Raw genomic sequence first — 25,973 nt, forward strand, 5'->3', positions numbered from 1 at the left:
ACAGTTGGCGCCGTCCGTGGGGACCTGAACAAAAAGCCAAAATGGTTTATCTTGGTGATAGGTGCATATTTTTCATATATTTTGCTACTAATTTCTCCATCTCTTTTTTGTTTTGGTCTTAAATATTCTAGTTTTTGTAGTTAATTTTTAATTTAGTAAATTATATTTTTATTGTGTTAATTTTTATCTTTTTTTATTTTGTTATTTTAGGTATATTCTAAGATTAAAGAGAAATTAAATCGGAGCATTTAAGAAGAAATTTGTTTGAAGGAATTAGGAAAGGAAATAACTGAAGATATTTTGGAAAACAATTAATTAATTGATGCACATTTGGAAGCATATAGGATTTCATGGAGATTAATAAAGACTTCGGGGAACAAGCATGCATAAAATGAAAGGTTGTTTTATGTGCATGGATTTACTTGCCCAATTTAAAAAGATTGCGTGCATTGGATTAAATTATGGAAAGCAAATTGAAGAAAAAGGAAATTGGCAAAGTGGGGGGCATGTGCATGGCAATTAAAGGAAGCAAATATTTTGCATGGCTTTAAATGGCAAGCACGTTATGGCATGGACGGTTTTGGCTTTGGATTTAATTCTTTCCATGCAAGGATTTAAAAGCCACAATTGAAGCATTATAAAAGGATCAAGCGGAAGCAACACAAAGGGGGATTTTTTCGGCAACCACACATACAAAACAATTTTCAGCCGCAAAGGAGAAGAAAAAAATCAACAGCCGAAAGGAATTGAAGAAAAAGGCAACCGCTTGAATTAATCTCCATGATTGGTTTTATCAAGTCTTTTATTACTAATTTAATTATGTTAGACTAGATTTTCTATTTGGTTGAGGGTGAATTCAAAACCCCAAATATGTCATATGATTAAATTTTAATTTCTATTATTCAATTTATTTAATTGAGATTGTTTATATTCTTCGATAATTAATGTTAATAATTTTATTCTCGTCTTGTTTGAGTGGCCAATTAGATAGGACTTGAATAAATTCTATTACTAGATTAAAATTCTTGATTCGTAATTGTCTTGAGATTTTAATCATAAGTAGCAGGTTGGAATCAATGATTTCAATTGGAGAACATAACGTAGGTTAAATAATCCGAGCTTATGTGTTTATTGTCTAGATCAACCTAATATCTTTCTCTACTTAATGCTTCCATTATCTTAAATTTAAAGAGCTTGTTTTAAATTATTTAGTGGTTAGAGATTAGGTGAAGGGTTTGTTTTGCCTAACGACACACTAAGGAAAGTTTGAGACTAATAGAGCTTGTTGTTGTCTACGGTTGATAGTTTCAATATAAATTGATGATAGAATTGATATATTATGTGCATGTTTTGTGGTGGCGAATGATCCTTTAACCAAAGTTTTCATCATTATTATTTCTTTCTCCTTTAATTAGAGTTTTTATTAAATTTTTATTTTCATAGTTTAATTTCTTGCTATTTAGTTGAGAATTCAAAAACCCCCCTTTATTTATAATTTGCATTTTCTTTAGTTAGATTAATTTATATTAATTATTTCTATTATTATTTTATTTTAAGTCTTGCTTTAGAGTTGATAATAAATATAACTAGCATAATCTCTGTGGGATCGATCCTTAATCGTTCTGTACTAATTATTTATAATAGTAGTAAGGTTTTGAATTTGGTGCACCCTAACGACACTACCACTTAGGCGTCGATGATAATTACAACTACTATGATCTTACGGCTAATGATAAAAGTTTAATGAAGGCAGAGATCCATTTCCAACGAAAAAGATTTCGAGTTGAGCCAGGTAGTGAATCAACAGTTTCATTACTATTTCCCTCTAGCAGCAAAACTTAAATCTCTTTACACAACATGAAAAGTATAATTATGTAGCAACTCCAACGACAAAGGGAAAGGTTGGCCACAGATTATAAAAAGGTGTACATCTAATTTTGATCTTCACCCAACTAAAGAAAAACTTATGTTGTAATTGTATCGGTGGCGAACAAGCGGATCGTTGAAGTAAAGTGTCTTGACAAAATGCTTAAGAGCGTGTCTCACTGAATCGCCCAAAAGGTGAGTCATCGACAAACGTCAAGGTGTAATTGTGTAATTCATTATGTCTTAATGACCTAGGTCCCCTTAGAGAAATTTCTAGTAAAGCGCTTAAAAGCGAGTATTCGATAGATCGTAACTTTAAAAAAAAATGACCTAGGTCAATTCTTACCAAAAAAAGACCTAAGTACTTAGAGAAAACTTTTAAGTTTGGGCTAGTTTTCGACAAAATGCCAAGGGTGAGACTTGAAAAAAAATGACCTAGGTCAATTTTCACAAAAATGACCTAGGTCCTTAGAAGAAATTTCTAAGTAAAGTGCCTAAAAGGAGAGTATTCGATAGAACGCTGAGGGCATAACTTTAAAAAAAAAATTACCTAGGTCAATTCCTACAAAAGAAAACATAAATACTTAGAAAATTTCTAAGTAAAATGCCCAAAGTGAGAGTTTTAGACAAAACAACGAGGGTGTGACTTGAAAAAAAAACGTGACCTAGGTCAATTTAAAAAAAAATAACCTAGGTCCTTAGAAGAAATTTCGAAGTAAAGCACCTAAGTACTTAGAAATAATTCTAAGTAAAACGTCCAAAGCGCCAGTTTTCAACAAAATACCAAGGGTGTGACTTTAAAAAAAAAAGTGACCTAGGTCAATTTTCACAAAAATAACTTAGGCCCTTGAAGAAATTTCTAAGCACTTAAAAGGTGAGTATTCAACAGAATGCCGAGGGTGTAACTTTAAAAAAAATGACCTAGGTAAATTCTTACAAAAAAAAAAGACCTAAGTACTTAGAAAAGATTTCCAAGTAAAACGCCCAAAGGGCAAGTTTTCGACAAAACGTTGAGGGGGTGACTTGAAAAAAAAAGTGGCCTAGGTCAATTTTCACAAAAGTAACCTACGTCGTTAGAAGAAATTTCTAATTAAAGCACCTAAAAGGCGAGTATTCGACAGAACGATAAGGGTGTAACTTTAAGTAAAATGACCTAGGTCAATTCATACAAAAAAAGACCTAAGTATTTAGAATAAATTTTTAAGTAAAACGCCCAAAGAGCGAGTCTTTGACAAAACGCCAAGGGCATGACTTGAAAGAAAAATGACCTAAGTCCTTCAAAGAAATTTCTAAATAAAGCGCCCAAACGGCAAGGTTTCGACAAAATGTCGAGGGCGTGACATTAAAAGAAAATGACATATTTCAATTTTCACAAAAGTGACCTAGGTCCTTAGAAGAAATTTCTAATTAAAGGGTCGAAAAGGCGAGTCTTTGCCAAAACGCCGAAGGCGTAACTTAGAAAAAAGTGACCTAGGTCAATTCTTAGTTTCTTACAAAACATACCTAGGTACTTAGAAAAGATTTCTAAGTAAAACGCCCAAAAGGTGAGTCTAAGACAAGAACGCTAGGGTGTAATTCATAATGCATGAAGGACCTAGGTCTATTTTCACAAGACTGACCTAGGTACTTAGAAGAAGTTTTTAAGTAAAGCACCCAAAAGACGATTCTTCGACAAAATGCCGAGGGCATAAAAGAGAGAGAGAGAGAGAGAGACCTAGGTCAATTTTCACAAAAGCGACCTAGGTCCTTAGAAGAAATTTTTAAATAAAGTGCCCAAGAGGCGAGTTTTCGACAAAATGCCGAGGACATAAAAAAAGAAAAAAGAGACCTCGGTCAATTTTCACAAAAGTGACCTAGGCCCTTAGATGAAATTTCTATGAAAAGCGACGAAAAGACTAGTCTTTGACAAAATGCTGAGGGCGTAACTTTAAAAAAAAGTGACCTAAGTTAATTTTTACAAAACATACCTAGGTCCTTAAAAAAAATTTCTTAGTAAAACGCCCAAAAGGCAAGTCTAAGACAAAACGTCAAGGTGTATTTCATAATACATGAACAACCTAAGTCTATTTTCACAAGACTGACCTACTTCCTTGTAAGAAAGTTCTAAGTAAAACGCCGAATTGGCAAATTGTAGATAAAACGTCAAAGCATAATTCATGAAAGACCTAGGTCCATTTTCACAAAAGTGACATAGGTCCTTAAAAGAAAGTTTTAAGCAAAATGTGTGAATGATGAGTCGTCGATAAAATGCCAAGGTGTTGTTCATTATAAATGAATTATCTACGTCCATTCTTTGCAGGAGTAACCTAGGTACTAAAAAAAAAATTCTAAATAAAACAACCAAATGGCAAGTTGTCAACAAAACACCAGGGCATAATTCATTACACATGAATGACCTAGGTCTAGTTACTTAGAATTAATTTTTTAAGGAAAGCGACTACAGGCGGATTATGATAAAAAAATAGACATTGGTCCAATTACTTAAAATTAATTTTCCAAGCGAAGCATCTATGGGTAGATTATGATAAAAGACAACTAGGTCCTTTCTTTTAAAAAGAGACCTAGGTCTTTTCTTTTAAAAAGAGACTTAAGCCCAATTATTTAGAATCAATTTTCTAAGAAAAGTGCCTATAGGCGAATTATAATAAAGAGACCTACGTCAAATTACTTAGAATTAATCTTCTAAGGAAACCATCTATGGCCGAATTATGATAAAAAGACCTAGGTCCTTTCTTTTAAAGAATGACCTAGGTTCAATCACTTAGAATTAGTTTGCTATAAAAAGTATCCTCAGGTGAATTATAATATAAAGACCTAGGTCTATTCTTGTAAAAAATGACCTAGCTCCAATTCTTAGAAAAATCATTCTAAAGAGAACGCCTACGAGCGAAGTTCTATGAAACTGCCCAAAAAGACATAGGTCCTTTCTTTTAAAGGATGACCTAGGTCCAATTACTTAAAATTAGATTTTGAAGGAAACCGCCCACAAGCGAATTATAATAAAAGACCTGAGGGTATTTGGTGCTTGAAAAATATTCTAAGTGAAATATTAAAAGGTAAATGATTGTCTGAAATGCCTAATGACATGTTTTAGATAAAAACATCCAAGAGTAAGTGTTGACAAGAAGCGCCTTAAAGCCAATATCAAAAAGCTTAGGGGCAACTGTTGACTAAATCTCCTAAGGGCAGATGTTGACTAAAACACCTAAGGATGAGTGTTTAAAGCTTTAGTTGATCTCAACCAAAATGCCTAAGAGCAAGTATATCTATGAGAATTGACTAGGCTCACTATCTACAAAATTGTTTACCATTGAAGCAATTTAGTTTCAAAGGATGACCTTTCGGGAAAAGATTTAAGATTGCTTATTGGATCGATGAGTACTCGAAGAGCTTCAACAGTAGCTCACCAAAGAACTGTCAGAAAATTCTCACATGCCATTTAGAAAGTCAAGTATCTCTTTTAAAAATGTACTTTTACTAATTCCTTATTTTTATGATTTTTAATAATTGTTGAATTAAGATAGATTGTAGAGAGCTACAAAACATTGAATAAAGTATGTGAGACTGGTTATAAACTAATTTTAACGGGATAGGTGCTTTAGAGAAATTTCAAGCCTTAAAATTTAATTTGTAATAAGAAAAGTAAAAAAAAAAGCCTAATAAAAAGTACAAAAAAAAGTCTCACTTCTCAAAATTGAAAAGTAAGACTTAAGGGCCTCTATTAGACCAAATTGTGAAAGGCCCAAAACCCACGAAAAATATAGGCCCAATAAAATTAATTTACATAAAATAACCCAGACTTATTCTCTATAAGAACGGCAAAGGTACTTATAATTCTACTTAAAGTGTCTAAATGCAAGACACGACAAAAAGTTAAAAGCGTGATTCATCAAATAAAGACCTCGGTCTTAAAAAATGACCTAGGAACTTAGAAAATATTTCTAAGTAAAACGCACAAAGGGCGAGTTTTCGACAAGGTGCCAAAGACATGATTTAACAAAGAATGACATAAGTCTATTCTTTACAAAGAACGATTTAGGTCCATTCTTTACAAAGAACGACCTAGGTCCATTCCTCAATGAGAATGATCTAGGCAATTAGAAAATATTTCTTAATAATACCCGTAAAAGGCAAGTCTTTAACAAAGTACCAAAGACATGATTTAACAAAGAATGACCTATGTCAATTCTTTACAAAGAACGGCCTAAGTCCATTCCTCACAAATAACGACTTAGGTCCATCATCACAAAAAATGACCTAAACAATGTGAAAATATTTCCAAGTAAGAGCACACGAGCTACTCAGAATGCGCCTACGGGCAAATATACACTCTATGGAATGGACCTATGGGCAAATTTACATTCTACGGAATGGACATACATGCAAATACATATTCTACAAAATAGGCCTACAGGCAAATACACATTCTACGGAATGAGCTTACAGGCAAATACACATTCTACGGAATGCGCCTCCGGGCAAATATACATTCTACAGAATGCGCCTACGGGCTAATACACATTCTACAGAATGTGCCTATGAAAAAATATGCATTTTACAAAATGCGTCTACAGGCAAATATATGCATTTTACGGAATGCGCTAACAAGCCAATAAACATTAGACAGAATAAGCCTACTAGCTTACAACATTTTGCGGAATGCGCTTATAGGTAAAATGTTGCAAAATCAATCCTCTTTGTAAGGAACCAATCTAAGTGCCGAATTTAAGCTGAAGTCCATTAAAGGTTAATGGCCTAAAAACATGACAAATATCCAAAGATTATTTGTAATGAGAAAGTATTGACACATATGAATATGTGACTCCATGCATGAACTTTTGTTGACAATTATTACAAGAAAAGTGCCACAACATTTTCAATTGACTCTAAGTTGCCTAAATAAAGGACAAGACCCTCCATTTAAAGGTAAGAGAAAAAATAGCATAAAACGAGAAAGAAAAAACCTATGCCCATCTCACTCTAGATTTTCTCTCTCTAAAAATTGAGTAAAAAGAACTAACTTGAACGTCGGAGGATTATCGCTGGCATGCCAGCACCCTTTGATAATTTTTTCTTTTTGCAGAACTATTAACCACAAAGAGACATGTGATTTGAAGACACTCATCTCAAGGAAAAAATAAGCCACATAACTCGATTTAGAAGAATGTCCGAAACACAAATCAATCACTGTACATTGAGCAAAAATTTGCATCAACAAGTATAATTATAAATTAATTTAGAACAATTTTTTATTTGTTTTGTTGCTTTATTTAATGTTATTTATCTACATTTATTATATAATTATTTGTTTTACTTCAAAATTTTAATAGGCAGACACACAGAGGAGTTGGTGAATCTCTTGTCCATGTTGTAAATGGATGGCCACCAATCTACATTGATACTACTACAGATGATATATAAGTCTCCAAAAGGCTAACGTCTTTGAGGTTTCATTGCTGGATAAAGTAGTTTTCTTAATTAGACTATTTCTAAATTTTGATTATTTATTTATTTATTTATCTTGTTCCTGTTGTTTGTTCACTGTTTGCAGGCTCTGAGAATTCCTGATCATCGCTGTTGAAATAACTGTTAGTTTGGTCCTGATTAATTACCTATGGTAACTAACTCCTTGAGGTTTTTTAGGAGCACTTAATTGGGAGATAGGTTATTGGTCTGCATATTTGTGAACTGAAGTAATAGATCTCTCAAAATGAAATCCATTGCAAAATACAACTTTTTTGAGATGATATCTATTTGTAGAATTTTGTCTAAGGTTAACAGTTTAATGTTTAAATGTTGGAATGAAGAAGAAAATTGTTTACAAATTTTTTATGGTGTTTACTTAAGAATGAGAATTAAGGAATGAGACTAAATGATGTGTTTACTTACTTAAATGAGAAGTGAAATGAGATTATAAGAATCAAAGTGGTAGACTCTACCTAAAATTGGGAATGATTGCTAGAGTTCCAACTCCCATGGGAGAGGTGGGAATGGAAATTCCATTCCCTAAAATGATCATATTACTCCCACTTAAATATTGAAATTTTCATTTTATCCGTCCTTATATTATTATTATTATTGTTGTTGTTGTTGTTGTTGTTGTTAGTAATTATAATGATTAAAATAATTATAGTTAATATTAATAGTAACAATTTATTATTATTTTTTTAGTAGTAGTAGGAATAATAATAAGTACTAATAATAATAATAATAATAATAATAATTACTATTATTAATATAATGAGTATAAATAATAAGAATACTAATAATTTTTACAATTATGAATCCTTTTTCCTAAAGTGATCATATTGCCCCCACCTAAATTTTGAAATTCTCGTTTTATCCTTTCTTTTATTATTATTATTAGTAGTAGTAGGAGGAGGAGGAGGAGCAACAAAATTAATAAGTATTAATTATAATGATTAAAAATTATAATAGTAATTTCTATTATCAAAATTATTATTACTATTATTAATATAATGATTATAAATAATAATAATAATTATTATTGTCATAATTATTATTAACAATATTATTATTATAATAATAAATAATGACAATAATTAACTAATGTCAACTTAGTAATTTGTAACGATTTATTCCGATTCTAAGATAAAGTAAACACATCAATGAGAATACAGTTCATTCTAATTTCAATTCCCACAGCTAAAGTAAATAATTTATTTTGATTCTCATTCTCCGTTCTGATTTCAACTCCTTCCGATTACTAATTATTGACTAGTTAATGTGTTGCAATTAACTGTGGCGTTGCATCTCTTTATTAATTTAATCTTTCTTCATTAATGGTTTCTCTTCCTTATTTATTTTATTTTTATTCATTTTTCTGGATGGTTGTTCACCAGATTGGTTGATACTGCAGAAAATGATCAAGGAGTCCTCTGCACGGTACATGCAGATCTATAGAAGTAGGGAAGTTGGGCGGCCATAAATGACCTCTGGATGACAACTTTACTTGCTATCGCTCATCACTGTGGCTGATGATTAAAATCAAGTGGTAATGTATTTATCCGTTTACAGCATGCATCTTCTTTTAGTTGGTTAATAACTTTGCAACACGCTTAAAGCTAGTTAGTAATTATCAAGATTCCTCTCACTTTAGTTTCTTTGCAATGGCCTTGGGACTTGTATTACTCTCGGTGTGGTTGCCTTCTTATTTAAGGTGTGAATAACTTTCATCCGAGCCTCCGTTTTCAGTATTTTCCAACTTAATACAGGCCAGGTTTATGGTATTGAGGTTCCTTTCTTAACCTTCTCAAAATTTTCTATAGGTCATTCGAATAAGATGGTCATCTATCTTTTATGTCGACAGTATAGCAAGAGTGAAAAGGCTTTCTCTAAGTGGCTTGCTTCTCCACAAGTTATGCATAGCTCATCAATTCTTTGCGCTATGGTCACAACTACAGAGAAAATATTAGGCCTTGAAATAGAGAAAAAATAAGTATTATACACTACACCCTTTCAAAATTATCCATCTTCTTGTTTACCATAATCTTTACACTTATTACAAACTATTTCTCTATATCCTAATTTAAATCTTTTATTGCAAATGATACAATTTTTATCAAAAAATAATAAATACCCTAGGATAGAGAGATTGGATTAAGATTAATAATAATAATTAGACAATTTTGATATTAACATACCAATAATTAGTTTTATAGACTTAATGAGTAAGTTAATATTAAGAGTAGGAGAGAAAGATGATGGAATTAAACAAATTAAAGTAATTAAGAATTTAAAACAGTTAAATATTTGTGACTTAAGATTCTTTGATAAAACTAAGTCCTGTACTTTTATCAATATGTTAATTATTTCTAACTTATACATTTCATTATTTTCTTCTCGAATTAGATTTTTCCTATTATTTCTAATTTTTCTAATTATTCTACCTTTTGTAAAAGAAAAAGAGATATTTAACCAAGCTAAACAATTTTTGCATCAGTGATATTGATATAGTCATCGATAATATGGAGACCGAACCTTGACCGGACTCCCATGACCACACCGTCCACCAGGGGTAGTGATTTTCCACCGCCGGAACCTCCTCTCAATGCCGGTGATATCCCCATAGATCAGCAGCCCCTACAACAGCCATTATAGCTTCAAACCATAAACCCTAGGCCACATAAAACCTTTTAAAGTCTGCTCCACGCTGTCGCCACGGTGCCTGCCTCCATTTATGGCTCTTGCTTGCCGACGGAATCACGTTGAACCTCGTGCACTCCCACCAGTTGCCTCACACCCTCCAGCTGCCACCAATGCCCTCAAACCCACACTTTTTAAACCCTAATACGCACGAGCACAACCAAAACCACCACTTATTGGCCGCCACCAGTTGTTCCCTTACACAGCCGGCCAATCCCCCCACCACCTCCGTACAGTCTTTTCGTCACTAAACCGATTCGAAGGGAGCTGCTGCACATCCACCTGCAAACCGTGTTTCCCAAAACCCCGGCTTATAAACGTAACCTCACGGCCCATGACTGTGATGTCGTAGTTCCACCATCTGGCCCTTACCAGTCTCAATTGCAAAGACTTGCCGACCCAACCAATTCCCACTATCTCCAGAATCGATCAATAGCAACCACCACTCAAAATTGCCCAACAGCCTCCAATCATCAAAATCGCACTTATCCCAAATCTTCATATGCCTCGGTGGTTAATCCTATATCAATCCTTGATCCTAACGCCTCCAACCGACTTCTAAAATCCTTTGTCGATGTTGTTACTGGATTTTTAGTTCCTCAGATCCCTGTTAAGCGTGAGAACCTGCTATTCACTTTTCTACTGCAGAAATTCAGTCAATGGCCGACCTTTTAAATTAGCTCTTGTTGATCAGTTCTCTTTTGACCGCCCACTTATAGATGTCATTCGCAAGTTTTTTATGTCCCTTAGGTTAAATAGGAATCCCAAAGTTTCATTGTTGGATAATAGACATTATTATTAAGCTTTGAGATGGAAGAAGGTTATTCCGGACCTGGTATGTTAACGGCAAGGGTATGCATATTTTTAAATGGACAACTGATTTTCGATGTTCTGAGAATCCCCCCGATTGTGCGTATTTGGGTCATTGCGTGTAGATCACGCTATGGCCTTTGTTAATAGGTCATTTGTTGCTAGGGTTTTGACAGAATATAATGTTTTACAACCTTTTGGATTAGTGAGGGGGATTCTGGTTTCTGGCAAGATATTATTCTTGGGTGGATTCTTTGTTATTATGCCTCCTGTAAGCACTTTGCCATTCTGTGGATAGTTGCTGCGTAGCTAATCCTGAGCTTCAGAAGCCTCAACAACCTATTAATGAGCCTTAAGATAGAGATACTAGAGATAAAGGTAAGCAACCTATATCTATTGTAGATGTTCAATCTTCTTTTGTTGTTGTAGATAATTGGCATCGGAGGCCTGATGCACAATGTTCTTTTGTTTGGGGGTAATCTTCTGGTTTGTCTCAGCAGCTTATGCCCGGTGTTACTACGGGTGCCTCTCCGAATGCTAGAATCACTACTTCTGATGCTTAGGATGATGAGGTGGATCTAGTTGGCCAAGTTTGACCTAACACTAATTATACTAAAGATCTTGTTGCTGATGATATCGCCATTCCTATTCAGTTTGATCTAGTTATTGAGTCTCGAGATCATGGTGATTCTTATCTATAGAGCCCAGTTAATACGACTAATGATGGTGACGGTATGTTTTTGGATGATTCGAGTGACCAGAAGGTATCCACAGTTTACTTTCTTTTCTTTTTTTTTTATCTATGGTGGATGATACTCATACAATGGTTACATATTTCAATTCCCACTATGCTAAGATTCTTTCTTATTCTGATGAGGATTTTAACTCATAAGGGAATGACATGGATGATGCATTATTTTTATCTGAGCCTGAAGGTAATGGAGGGCGTGATCTTAGCCTTGACTTTATTGTTGCTGGCCCGCATGCCTCTGGTTCAAAGAAGGGCTTCAAGTTAATGACTGGACGCAAGAATTATAAGAGATACTCTGGGCGCTATCTCACCTTCATATGGTTTCTTTTATTAGGCTTTGCCTTAAGAGTGTTCTCTTGCTAATTCTTTGTTTCTTTTATTTGCTTTTGCTAATTTTCTTTTGTTGCCTATTCCTTTCTTTGGCTTGAAGGTTTTGGTCTATATCCCCCTCCAAATGTTTTTTATTTTTATTTTTATTTTTATCTTAATTTACAGGTAAGGGGGTCTCGCCTAACCCCCACCCTATAGTGGTTTTTAATTTAAAAAAAGAAAGTTAAACAGTTTCTATTAAATTTGTATTCAATCTCGCATTCTAAATGATACCAAAGAAGAGAAAATAGTAAGAGAAGGGAGAGGTGAAAGGGACATTGTCTCGATAATAACTAGCCTTTCAAAGTTTTATTAAAACCAGTTCCAAAAATATGCTATTAAAAACACATTTCAACTCCTAACTCACAACCAGTACACCTTTTTTCAGAACCTATTATTGGCAAAATCACACCAATAGATATCGTGTTCAAAAGAAGTTTTAAGAAACTTAATAGAAACTTGTATTGAATTCTTAATATTTCCTTTATCAAAATAAAAACCTATTTTCAAAACTCTTTTCCAAATTCTTTTCCTGTGAATAATAACAAGGGCTCTTCTTTTTTTGATGCTTCAAATATAAATTATATTTTTGTTAGCTAAAAGAGACTTCTTAAGCCGAAAGATAAATAAATAAAACAAAAAGAAATGAAATGACTTGCTTGCTAATCGCTTTCCAGTGGATACAAATTTTATTAAGTGTTTTTATGTATGAAAAACGATTTTTATTACTCTTGTATGAGTATAAACGTAATTGTGTCTCTCGAAAGCTCTCGCATCTTATACACATAGATACATACACACGCACACACATACATACACATTCAAACGTACGTCCTCAATTGATATTAACTCTAAGTTCAAAGAGATAAGAAGTTAATATTACATGTATACATGGCTTTGTGTCGATAAATCAACTAAAGATAAGAAGAAAAATTTTGACTGATTATAGTAAATTTTGGTGACTAGGCGTTGGTAAGAAAAAACAAAAACTAAAAAATGTTTTCACAGTCTTTCTTTATCAAGTAGTGAGTATAAAAAAGACATTTGTAGAGTTGAAATAAAGAAAAGGCTGACTATTTGAGACTGCAGCCATCTAAACGTTATTTATGTCTTAAGGTGTCGTTTACCTATCTATTATTTCATCTATTACGCTTTGTTTAAGATTGGTGGAAAGAATTTAAATCTGTCTAATCTAAAAAAGTATATAGTTTTTATCATTCCAAAGCTTAAGCTTTGAATAATAAATCTTCATTTTCTATTGTTTTGGCTAAAAGAGTAATCAAATGAAATGGTTGGAAAATTATATTTAAATGGGGTAATGTTTCTTAGTTTTGACCATCCTAGTCCAAACTCTGCTAAGAAATTCATTTGGCTGTTGGATATTTGATTGGCTATTGAACCATAATCTTTATAAAGGGATTCTGTTAGTTTTTCTTTTACAATATCTGTACTATCACCAGTAAATAGGGATATATTTTGGATTTTTGACAATTGCTCTATAGGTGTAGGGTTAAATATTTCTTCTAATGGCTGTTTGTGGTTATGTGTTTGGGCATTTTGGTGGTTGATTACTAGAGTATGACATTTATTTTGTAATGCAATGATCTGGCTATTTATCTTGTGTCATTAAACTTTCTAATTATATGATATCTTGTGTCATTAAACTTTCTAATTATACGTTACATAACTTCACAACGATCACAAAAATGTGATGCACTGTCTAATGGTTTAATTAAATAGCTAACAAAATAATTTAGTCTTTCTTCTTTTCTAGTATAATCTATTACTTTATGAAATAAATAAAAACCTTTAAATCATGGATATGAATAATTGATTGATAAATCAACTATTTCTTGCCAATGTTTATAAATATCTGATTGTCTACCTCTAACTATTATATAGAATGCAAAGTTTTTTGTCGTCTACTTAATTATTAATCTGTCTAAAACAATAAATGAGTGCATTAAGTACTTTTACTTTATCTTGTGTTTTATGACAACTTCATAGATTGTCCAAGATGCACTACTGACTGTCTAATAATTTAAACTTGCTTTTAAACCTTAAATTTGTTCTTGATGAGAACTATCTAAGGCTTATTGGTACCAAATTCATAAATTGCTCTATTCTTATAAATTAATTATTGAGTGTTAGTCTTGTAAGAATATCAGCTAAAATATTATATTTGCCTATATTATATATTCAAATTTTGCACAATGTCCTCTTCTATTACTACTTCTAAGAAATACATCCATCTTTTAGTAATAAAAGAATTTTTCTTCTCAAAGTTTTTCTTTTGTACTTTTCTGTTCTTATTGTAAAAGTATCGTTTTGCATATATAATAAAATGAATTTAAAGAATTTATTATTACTAAGATCTTTAATTTTGTACTTGATTTTCTACTTTCAATTTATATAAATTTACCGCTTGCATAGATTACTATTTCTTCCTTTTCTTTTGAGCTATCTTTATTTGGTTTTTATAACAATATTCTAGCCGATCTTGAATGACTTGCATAGGTTTATATGACTTTGTAATGCCTAACTATTGGTAAGGTTAATGATTTAAGATTTTTAACTATGCCTTTAAGTTTTAATATTAATTTCTATATCTTTACTATTAAAATATCTTTCTCCATTTTTATTTAATTTATTGTATAAATGTCTAAAATTTGGTATAAACTTTATACTATAATTTAATAGTCCTAAAAGTTTTTACAATTCTTTAATATCTTCTATTTTATCTGGGAATTCTAGTATTTTACTTATTATATGCAGTTGTAATTCTATCATTTCCCTATCTATTGTAAAATTATATATAAATTATATATAAATGGGTTATATGCATGAATCTATTTTGACTAAAAACAAGAATATCATCTATATGTACTATACAAAATTTTGAATAAGGTTTCAAGATTTTGTGCATTCTAGCTTGAAATACTAGTGGTGCAATTTTTAAACCAAATGGCATCACCAATCATTTAAAGTGTCATTCTGAATAACTAAAAACTATCAATTTGCCAGAATCTACTTTTACAACTAAATTTAGAAAGTATATAGTTTTGTGTATACAATTTGCTAATTCATCTTTATTACGTACTTTTATAACTATTATCCAAAATATCATCATTTAGTCTTTTATAGTTAATTGCTATTCTACATTTTCCTCTTTTTTTGTTCACTAAGATTATTTACTATAAATGTTGGACTTCTATGTATTAGTACTATTTTTAGTTACCTTTAATTCTAATAATTTATGTATATGCATTTTAAGTTCTATCTCCTAAGCTATATGCTAAGTCTTGCATTTTTATAAATGTCTAGATTAATTATTTCTAATTTATACTTTTCATTATTTTCTTTTCTAATTTGATTGTTTCCTATTATTTATAATTTTTCTAATTCTTCAGCCTTTTTTTCTAATATCTTTTGGCCATTTTTCACACTTCAAACAATCTACATCTTTTTCTATTTTAGCTAAATCTTGTAAGTACAAACCTATTTCTTAGTCATCTAATATTTCTAGCTTATTGCTATCTATCTTACCTTCTTCTTCTAAAAATGAATCAAAGAATTGTATTTGTTTGGGGTAAATTTGAAATGATATTATATGACCAATAAAAGAATGACACGTGGACAATTACAAGGGCATAATGGATAATGTATTTGAAATAGTATAAAGATGTCATTTAGAAAAATTTACTACATTGGATGAGCTTGAAAATTAATGGTCAAGGTTGGGCACTTCAAGATATTTATTGAAAACAATAAACTTAGTACAAAAAGAATATTCTTGTTCATTTTCTCTAAATATGATACATAACCCTAAAAACATTCTCTCCTTTTAACCTAAAGATGACATCTAACCCTAACTTTTATACGCTCTCATAACCACTAGCCTTCACTATATAAATGTCTTATTCAACCCATGTTGGAGGAACAGGGGATCTTCTTTCCTCTCTCTTTCACTCACTCTCTCCATCTTTTAGATCATCACCCACTTTTCAAGATTTGGCAAGCAATTTCTATTCTCATTCATCATCTTTTCCACCATATTATCATTCTCTATATCTTTATTCACCATTTTCACCCTTATCAATACCAAACATCTCTATTTATCTATCTAGCTTGTGTTACTCATCTTGTATAATGTAATAACCTCTCATTTACATAGTGGATTAGTGATTACTTGCTCCTGTGGATGTAGACCAAAGCGGAACAATGTAAACATTGTGTCCTCTTTATATTTATGTTTGTTATATTATATTTTCAATTTGATGTCAAGATTGTGTTTACATATGAGCATACCTGAGCTCTCCTAGTTACACTAAATATTCTGTGAGGTCTCCGAAGATATCCTCCGAGTACATCTGAGCTACTTTTAAGCATAGATTAGCCCCCTATATTAACTCCTTAGATTAATTCCTATGAGGCTTTACTAAGCTCTCCTTATTATTCTTCATATGACCACCTCAGCTCCCTGTTCATATTACTTTAGCTCAACAACTAATATGCCTCAATGAATCCACCTGCCCCCAAACATTAAGAAAAAAAATACCTAAACCTAAACTTATTTATTTATTTGTTTGTTTGAATTAGATTTGAGCTGGATCCAATGAGAACTACTCATTTGGTTATAATTTGATCTTAGTGAAAATTTGGCTAAAATAATTGGCACCATTTGTGGGGAGCACTACAAAAAGCTTCTGTAGCATGGTTAGTTTAGGTTGAGTTGTGTATGAATTAAAGGGCAACAAAGATATCCTTATAAGTAAACATCACCAAGTGGAGATTAATGAGGAGAGTAAATAAGCAAGCAAGCAAAATTGTACCTACCAAAACAAGAGTTTAACTTGAGTACTCAAGAGAAACCAAATATCACTCAGCTATTCAGACTCAAGTTATTGATGGCTCCATATCTGAATTCATCAATAACTTGTAGGGATGGAGCGTTGGGGTACCTAACCAAAGAAATATATAAAACATAACTTGAGTAGCATCAATTGATTTTTGTATATGCACTTTCAGTTTCATATGGAGCTTGTCAATGGTTGGAAATATCACCAGAAGCATGCTATTAGAGATTTTTTATTCTATTAAGCTCTTTTTATTTTTTAGTATCATTTATATGTGCTTATAAATATTATATGAAGACCTTGTGAAGATGTTAGGGGGACCCCTTAGTAATTTCATTGTAAATACATATCAGTAAATATTTTGTGAATACCTTGTGGGGACTTCAGGATATGCAGTGGTTGGTTATTCTTTTTAAGAGATTTTATTATGTCCTTGTAAATCACGAGCATACAGCTTGCCTATCATACATTTACCTATAATATGATTGAATGGTTTTGCTTATATTACATGGATGATTGATTTGTTGTTCCCATATAACTGACTGATATATCACCATTAATTATTTATCATTTGCAATATCTTGAGAGTTGTGCTTTAATTGAATATAAGTTAAGGATTTTACTATTCTAATACCTAAATAACATAGATAGAGTACTTAAATGGAGTACTTAAACTGTCCTGATCAAGACAATCTACTCAAAGTTAGAAGCTAGCATATCATAGTACTTGATCTATCCTAAGCAAGACGATATGTATAAAGTCATAAACTAATCAAACAACAAATAAATGTTACATTTTAGAAAGAACTTAAGAATGTGGTGATTAAAAAAAATGTGAAGGTCAGAGAAGACTCCCTTAACAAAATTGCCATCATAGGAGGACAACTCTGTAAGGTACCCCTGGCTCAAAACTAAACTGCCTATATATTTTACCAAAGTTGACCATAAGTTGGTTAGCAGAGAACAAAGATAGGTTAGCCATAAGATTTGGTTAGCTAAGAACAAATTCAAGTTGGCCACATGATTTGGCTAGCTAACAAAGTATATATGAGTTAGCAACAAGAGTTGGCTACCTAAGTACAAATTTAAGTTGGCCATATGAGTTGGCTAGCTAATGATGTAGGTTGGCGGCGTAGAACAAGAAAGATACTTTCTAGAGGCCATAACTTGGTTTATAAGTGTTCGTTTTGAGCGTATAATGTACTATTTCGAAGCTTCTACCACTCTATCCTATGATTAAGCTGGAAATTCCACTTTTTTCTAGGTTATTTTTTAGTTTTAAGATATTTTCCTATTTTTTCTTTTTTGGGATTTCTATCTTTTTTCTAGGTATTGGATTTGGGTGCCGTTTGTCTTACTTTTCTTATTTAGATTAATTTTATTATAAAAAAATATTTCAGATTTGCCTATTTTGGTAAATTTTTGATATTTAGGGTTACTATATAAAGGCCCCTAAAACCTCAATTTTGTCAATTCAGACTTATTCAATAAATTTCATTATTTAGAAACCTGTGTTTCTTCTATCATTTAACTTTAAAGTTTCTACATCATCAACTAAGAACATAAGTATGAGTTAGCCACCAAAGTTAGCTATCCAAGAAAAAAGATACAATGTCCAAATCAAGGAAATATGCGTTTAAGTGTTAAACCCATCAAGGGGAAATAGACAATAAACATGAGCTAAACCAGAACCTAAGTATTCTTATATGATAAAATGGGTCAAAAGAATCCCTAAAAAGTTCACAATACTCCAATACGCTTTGAAAAGCACCAATTGTGATTAATTTATTCGCAATGTTTCCTAGATGTTGAATATTGAATTCTTATTTATGCATTGAATCGACATAGATGGCAATTATAGCCAATTATTGTTCCACTAATGAGAGTTGAACTCCTTCGACTATCCATTTTAATAGATTGAGAACTCTTCTCCTATGAAAAAGTAATTTTGATCACTATGAGAATATACGCATATATAATGAGCATGCATTGTAATCGCAATGAGAATATGTATATATAATGATGATGCATTGCAAACACTATAAAGGACAATGAGCTACCCTGGCTATTTATTTATGATTATTTGGATGATATTCGTAAAATAGATTGAAGTTCTTCTCTGCTCCTATAATGTTTGCTTAATTATTGATTGAATGAGATGAAAACTAATGCCATTGGTTAGTACACCAAGGGTAATAGAGCTTTGTAGCTATTGATTCTTGAGTATATAAGTTGATTGAGAAATCTTCTCCTTCTCAATTGATACGAGTATAATCATTGTTTTTCATAAATAGTGATATTTTTGCAGTATAATTTCTATAAAGATTTCCACAATTGAGATATTTTATAGTAGTTGAGCTACACCTAAGAGGTATGGATCGCAAAGCTTAAGTTACCAGAGCACCTAAACAAACACAAGGCCTACAGCAAATGGTCAATTCATATTAAAAGGTAAACTATAGATTTTTCTCCTAGTTATCATCTTTAAGATGTATAGATCCCTCAGATACACCAAGGATTCTTAAAGATGATCAATTCAAGAAAAATGTTAAATGATCTTCTCAAGATTTTTCTCAGAGGCATCATTTTCAAAATCTATAGATCACTCAGGGGTGGTGGCATGTCTCAGTTACGTAACTTACTCCCAAAGGGTTAAAAGACAAGTGAACCAGCTACTAGAAGCAACCACGTGTCATCAAGACCACATTTTTTATTTAAATTCCTTGTGCTTGAATTCTTTCAACAAAAAAAGTAAGGAGATCTTGTTTGGGGGTAAATTTAGAATGATATTTTTTGACTCAAAAATGAACAACATATGGACAACTACAAGGCAAAATGGGTAAAATACTTGGAGCAATACAAACATGCCATTTGGAAGAATTTACTACATTGGATGGGCTTGGAAATCAATAGGCAATGTTGAACACTTCAAGATATTTATGAGAAAGAATGAACCTAATCTAAAATAAATATTCTTGTCTCTTTTCCCTAAATATGACACATAGCCCTAAAACATTCTCTCTTTTCAACCTAAATATAATATCTAACCCTAATTTTTATGCACTATCCATACTAATAGCCTCCAGTATATAAATGTCTTATTCAACCCATTTCTCTCTTATTCATTCACTCTCATTATATCTCTCTTTCTTTCTCTCGATCTTTTAGATCATTACCCAAGCTTCTCCACTTTTGGGAAGCAATTTCTATTCTTCACCTTCATCATTTTCTCCACCAAATTATCACTCTCCATATCTTTATTCATTATCTTTATTCTTATCAACATCAAACATCTCTATGAAGTTATCTAGCTTATGTTACTTATCTTAGATAATATAGAATCTTAAGTAACCTTTAATTTATAGATTGGCAATTACTTGCTCCCGTGGACATAGGCCGAAGGTCAAACCACGTAAACATTATATGCTTTTTATATTTATGTTTATTTTACAATATTTTTAATTTGAGTTTGAGATTATGTTTTACATATGAGCTTACTTGAGCTACCCTAATTACGCTAAATATTCTATGAAACCACTGGAGTTATCCCCCGAGTACACCTTAGCTAATCCTAAACACATATTACCTCCCCCTTAACCCTCTATATCAACTTCCTAAATTAACTCGTACAAAGATTCACTAAGCTCTCACTATTATTCTCTATATGACTACCTCAACTCGCTATGCATATTACTTGTTTGGTCCATCTCATTTGGGTGGCCCAAGCCCAAAGTTTAATAAGTTTGGGCAATTAAATAATTAAAAGAAACTTGAAGGGGGCAAATGATATTTTGAACGAAATTTGACTAATAAAAGCAAGTGAAAGCCGCTGCCCTAAGTGTGTATGCGTGCGTCCAGGAAAAGTGGCGAGAGAGAGAGAGAGAGAGAGAGAGGCCAGTAAAGGTTTTTAATTTGGGGGTAAGATTTTTAATCTTTAATTGGTTATCGGAAAGCGAAATTAACTTTGTTTTCTCCTAAATTTTGAGGGTAAGTTCCTGGCATCACCCTCTATAATCCTATTGGTCTTGATTTTTATTTTATCCTCTCTTTGGCCATTATTTGAGATACCCACTTATTAGAGAGACAATTATTAGACTGTTACTGTAACCTTAGAATATTGAGATTCATGATATTGGTAGCCTCTAGTATTATCTAGAGAAGAATTTGTACTATAATCCCATTAAGATAGTGGAAGATTCTATCGAACTACGGTCTCGTGATTTTTCCCATTTTAGGTTTTCCATGTAAAATTTGTATCTCTTGTGGTTTGTTTTTGCTTTGGATTTTATTGGTTTATTTTTTTGCTTATTTATTTATGGTACACATCCTATTTTAATCACATAAAGAAGAAAAGAGTTTTGTTTCCGCTTAATTTACAGCTACTTGTAGTAGTCCATTTCCCAACAGAGTGGTATCAGAGCTTCAAGTTTTGTGTTTTTATTACTTGTGTGGTCGAGATCGAGGAATCTGCGGCCTGCATCATTAAATTAAAATCATAGAATTATGGTATTTGGAAGTCTAGGATGAAAGATTTGTTGTACATGAAAGACTTACATGAACCCATTGAAGGCGAAGAAGCTAGACCCACCGATTTAGATGATAAGAAATGGGCTCAATTAAACTCTAAGGTCGTGGGTATTATTAGATCATAAATTGGTCAGAGTGAGTACCACCATGTCGCGAAGGAATCCAGGGCTAATGTTCTTTGGAGAAAATTAAAGACGATTTATGAGCAGCGAACAGCACAAAATAAAGCCAATCTGATGAAAAGACTTGTTAATTTGAAATACAAGGAGGGGCGCAGTATAACTAAGCACATTAGTGAGTTTCAAGACTTGGTTGATCAGTTAACTACTATGAAAATTATTTTAGATGATGAGTTACAAGCATTATTGTTTCTTAGTTCTTTGCATGACAGTTGGGAAACATTAGTGGTGTCAGTGAATAATTCAACGCCGAATGGGAAATTAACCTTGGATATGGTTACAGATAAGTTGCGGAATGAAGAATCTAAAAGCAAGGGTGTTGAAGCAGCTCCCTCTGAGTCAGATGCACTAGTTTCAGAAAAGTAAGAAATGTGATGTCAGTTGGGAAACATTAGTGGTGTCAGTGAATAATTCAGCGCCGAATGGGAAATTAACCTTGGATATGGTTACAGTTAGGTTGCGGAATGAAGAATCTAAAAGCAAGGGTGTTGAAGCAGTTCCCTTTGAGTCAGATGCACTAGTTTCAGAAAAGCAAGAAATGTGGGGAAGAAGCCAAAGCAGAAATTCCCGCTAGCAGAACAATGATAACCCTAGAGGAAGATCTAAGTCCTAGAGGAGAAACATGAAGTGCTTTCATTGTCAGAAAATAGGTCTCGTTAAAAGGGAGTGTAGATTATGGAAAAGACAACAAGCAAAAGAAAGGGTAATGCTCAGAAAAATGACAAAGAGAACATTGCAGACATGGTTAATAGTGTTATGGGTATTGTTATGATGAGAGCTCTGTAAATCTCACTTTCCATACTAATTCTTGGGTGATTGATTTGAGTGCTTCATTTCATCTTACTACAGATCATGATTATTTCACATCCTATGTTAGTGGTGATTATGATCGCGCTTGAATGGGAAATGAAGGGGCATTCAAGATTATGGGCATAGAAGATATTTGCTTGGGAACCAGCATTGGTTGTTGATAACTCTATGAAATAAGAGTTATCAGGGCGCTTTTAGACTTAAATAAATAATACTTAGAGAGTAAATGATGTGTTTCCATTGCATTTTTATTATATTTTACTTAAACATTTATCTTACTTTATTCTTTATAAATTTTGTTTGATTTAGAATAAATTGTGTGCTTAAATCATATGCATAATTGTAGATAACCGGAAGCTCAAATTTCAAGAAAGGAATGCTAATGCAATAGGCTTGCAAAAGATAGAAAAGAACTTGGCTACAAAAGAATTGAAACGAATCTGGAGCAATGCAGTTGTTGCAGCCGTTGCTGTAGCAACCCTGGAACAATGACAGAGAAAATTTTGCAAAATCTTGAGATTTGTAGTTTCCTAATCTGGAAAATACGCGACCTAGGCTTCTGTTTACCCTAATTTTCAACTATAAAAGGAGCACACATCATAAGAAAGAGGAGAGCCGTCAATCACAATTAAAAGAAAAACAAGAAAAAAACAAAAGAAGAAGATTGAAGAGAATGACGCAAGTCTGCACCAATAACAAAATCTGTAGAACATTTAGGATTCAACTTTTCTCATTCAACTCTTGCTCTTCTTCTTTATTCTTTGGTTGAAAATATGTACTTGATGGCTGAAACTTCGTCGTTTGTTTTTCTTTTACAAGTTATGAACTAAATTTGATTGTAGTTGAGTAACAAATAATCTAGATGGGTTCTTAACTATTCTTATAAGTTGTTGCACGTCTATTGTAGCACTTTGCTTTAATAAATCTTATTACATTCATTATTTTGATTTACCTCCTATTTAATGATACCAGTTAAGAGAGAGCCACAAAAGGGCATGTTTTAATGGAACTTATTAGAGCAATACTTGATCTTAAGTTGAGTTTCCTGGATTAAGTTTAACTTGAATCCCAAAATGGCCACACTTGATTTGAGATTTGTGATGAACTCGATATAGGAATTCACCTTGTAGGGTAGAGAGAGTACATGCTTGTAATGCCGTATTTTGTGTTGACATAACAACTGGTCATTGTTAGGTTGCATAAGGGTATGAGAAGTCCAACATGCTGTTAGCCTAAAGGGCTACATATAATGTAATTTTGATGATAACAAACATGTGTATTAAACGATTTAATAAATATTGTATTTCACAATTTCCACTAGTTTTTCAAGGGTAATATTTATGCAAATGAAATTAATTTCAAGACACTCAACGAACAACGGAAAAATCAAGAATATAGTTTAGAGCTCAACAAATAAATTAGTGCGATAAATTCTTGTAAGGCCGGTATGACTTAATTGATGCATGATTTAGCATTTGAGAAGCTCAAGAGATTAATTTAATTAAATACTTTTCATAAACTAAAAGGTTTTATTTTTATAAAGTAAAGTATTTTGTGAATTTGAGTAATTTGGACTTAAATGCTAAGTTTTGAAATCTTTGATTTTAATAAGTATTATTATTATTAAATTTCGGAATTGGACGTTTTTATAAATATTTGAAATGTTTTGGGCCATACTATAATTTATGAATATTTTGGACTAAAGTGAAAGGTTTTGAGAACTTTGAAAAATATGGATATTATGTTGAAAATGACCTTTTTAAGAAATAATAATATCTTTGAGGCCATATCATAATTTCAAAAAGTTTTGGAAAGACAACTATTCTTAAGAAATTCTCAAATTGGACCTATTTGTAAAGTTTTATGACATTTTGGGCCGTAGTATAATTATAGAAAGTTTTGGGCCAAAATATAATTTTAATGAACAGTATTTCAAAATTAACGGTAATATCACTGTTCCTGAGCAGCTAGCCGGATAAATCAACCGACTAACCGCTTGGGCGCGGGAATTTGCCTATAACGGTTAATTTTCGGGCTTTAACTATAAAAACTCAACTCAAACTTCATTCTAAGAACTAATACAAAGAAAAACAAGATCATAAATCATCATTTGTTGAATTATCATTGAGCTATAATTTTTTTATCCACTCTTAAAGAGAGTTTCACTGTTGTGATTTTCATTTCTCATCAAATTGTGAGTGTACAAGTGTAAGAAACACTTGGGGTGAAGAGATTGGGGATATAATCTCTTGTTGTAAAGGTCCATTGACACCTTGGAAGTCAATTGTAAACATTTGAAGCCTTGGGAGGTTTGATAGTGAAATCTTCAAGCCGGGTGAGCTTGGAGGCGTGGACATAGGCGGGGATAGCCGAACCACGTAAAAATCCTTGTGTTTGTTTTCTCTTCCCTTACTCTTTTAATATTGTGCTTGATTGAATTTATTGTTTTTAATTTGATTAAGGCAATAGATTAAATTGTTGTGCGAATTGTATTGCATAAATTTTAAAATCCCAATTCACCCCACCTTTTGGGTTGCATAACTTGCATTTCACATGCGACAGCTGAGGATGCAAAGTAATTCTGCCCAGTGTTATAGCAAATGTTGTAGTAACTGGTGTTAATTTGATAAGACAGTCACCCTATCGAGAGAGTTTGATCATTCAATTACTCCACTCCTATTGAATTCTTTGTGTTTGAACGTACAATTTAATTCATAATTGCATTTTACTTTATTGAGTTGTATTCTTATTAGTTAGTCGATCTTATTAATTTTATTAAGTTAAGATAGAACAAAGTTTGCATTGTTGTTGTTGCTGTAGCACTTTTAGCAGCATCAGTCCCTGTGGAGACAATCTTGAATACTCATCACTTTATTACTTGTTGTGTACACTTGCACATTGACACCAATAGCAAATGAGCTTAAAATATACAATAAGTTTTTGGTGCCTTTGTCGGGGATTGATTGTTTATTTTTGAATTGTGAAATTAATTTCAACAGTGCCAAACTTTGATTTAATATGTCCATTTTATTGACAGATCAAACTTGCAAGCGCAAATACAGACTCGTTAAATTTCAATTTGATCTAAAGATTGAAAGGACCGCAAGGAGATTGAGAAAAGAGCAAAGAAATTCGAAAACCGCTGCAGAAATGGATAACTTGCAAGATTTGGGAAACTTGGATCCTCACGGACCACTACAACCTGTCAATGTTCAAGAAGATCAAAATGGGCAATTTAATCAGAGACAGCCAGGGAACAACAACATCATTTACATGGTAGATGATAGAGATAGAGCCATCATAGATTATGTTGTATTAACTCCTAAAGTTGTACACCTTGGAATAGTCAGACCTGAAGTGGAAGCTGCCAACTTTGAACTCAAACCAGTGATGTTTCACATGTTGCAAACAGTGGGGCAATTTAATGGATTGTCATTTGAAGATCCTCATATTCATTTTAAATTATTCTTGGAGGTGGGTGATGCTCTTAAAATTGTCAAAGCATCATTATACCAGCATTAATCTAATGCCATTATCTATATTTAAGCAACTAGGAGTTGAAGAATGCAGACCAACAACAGTCACTTTACAACTGGCTAACAGATCGTATGCATATCCTGAAGGAAAGATTAAAGATAT

Source organism: Citrus clementina, unplaced genomic scaffold (assembly GCF_000493195.1).
Source record: "Citrus clementina cultivar Clemenules unplaced genomic scaffold, Citrus_clementina_v1.0 scaffold_6, whole genome shotgun sequence".
In the NCBI taxonomy this organism is placed as follows: Eukaryota; Viridiplantae; Streptophyta; class Magnoliopsida; order Sapindales; family Rutaceae; genus Citrus; species Citrus x clementina.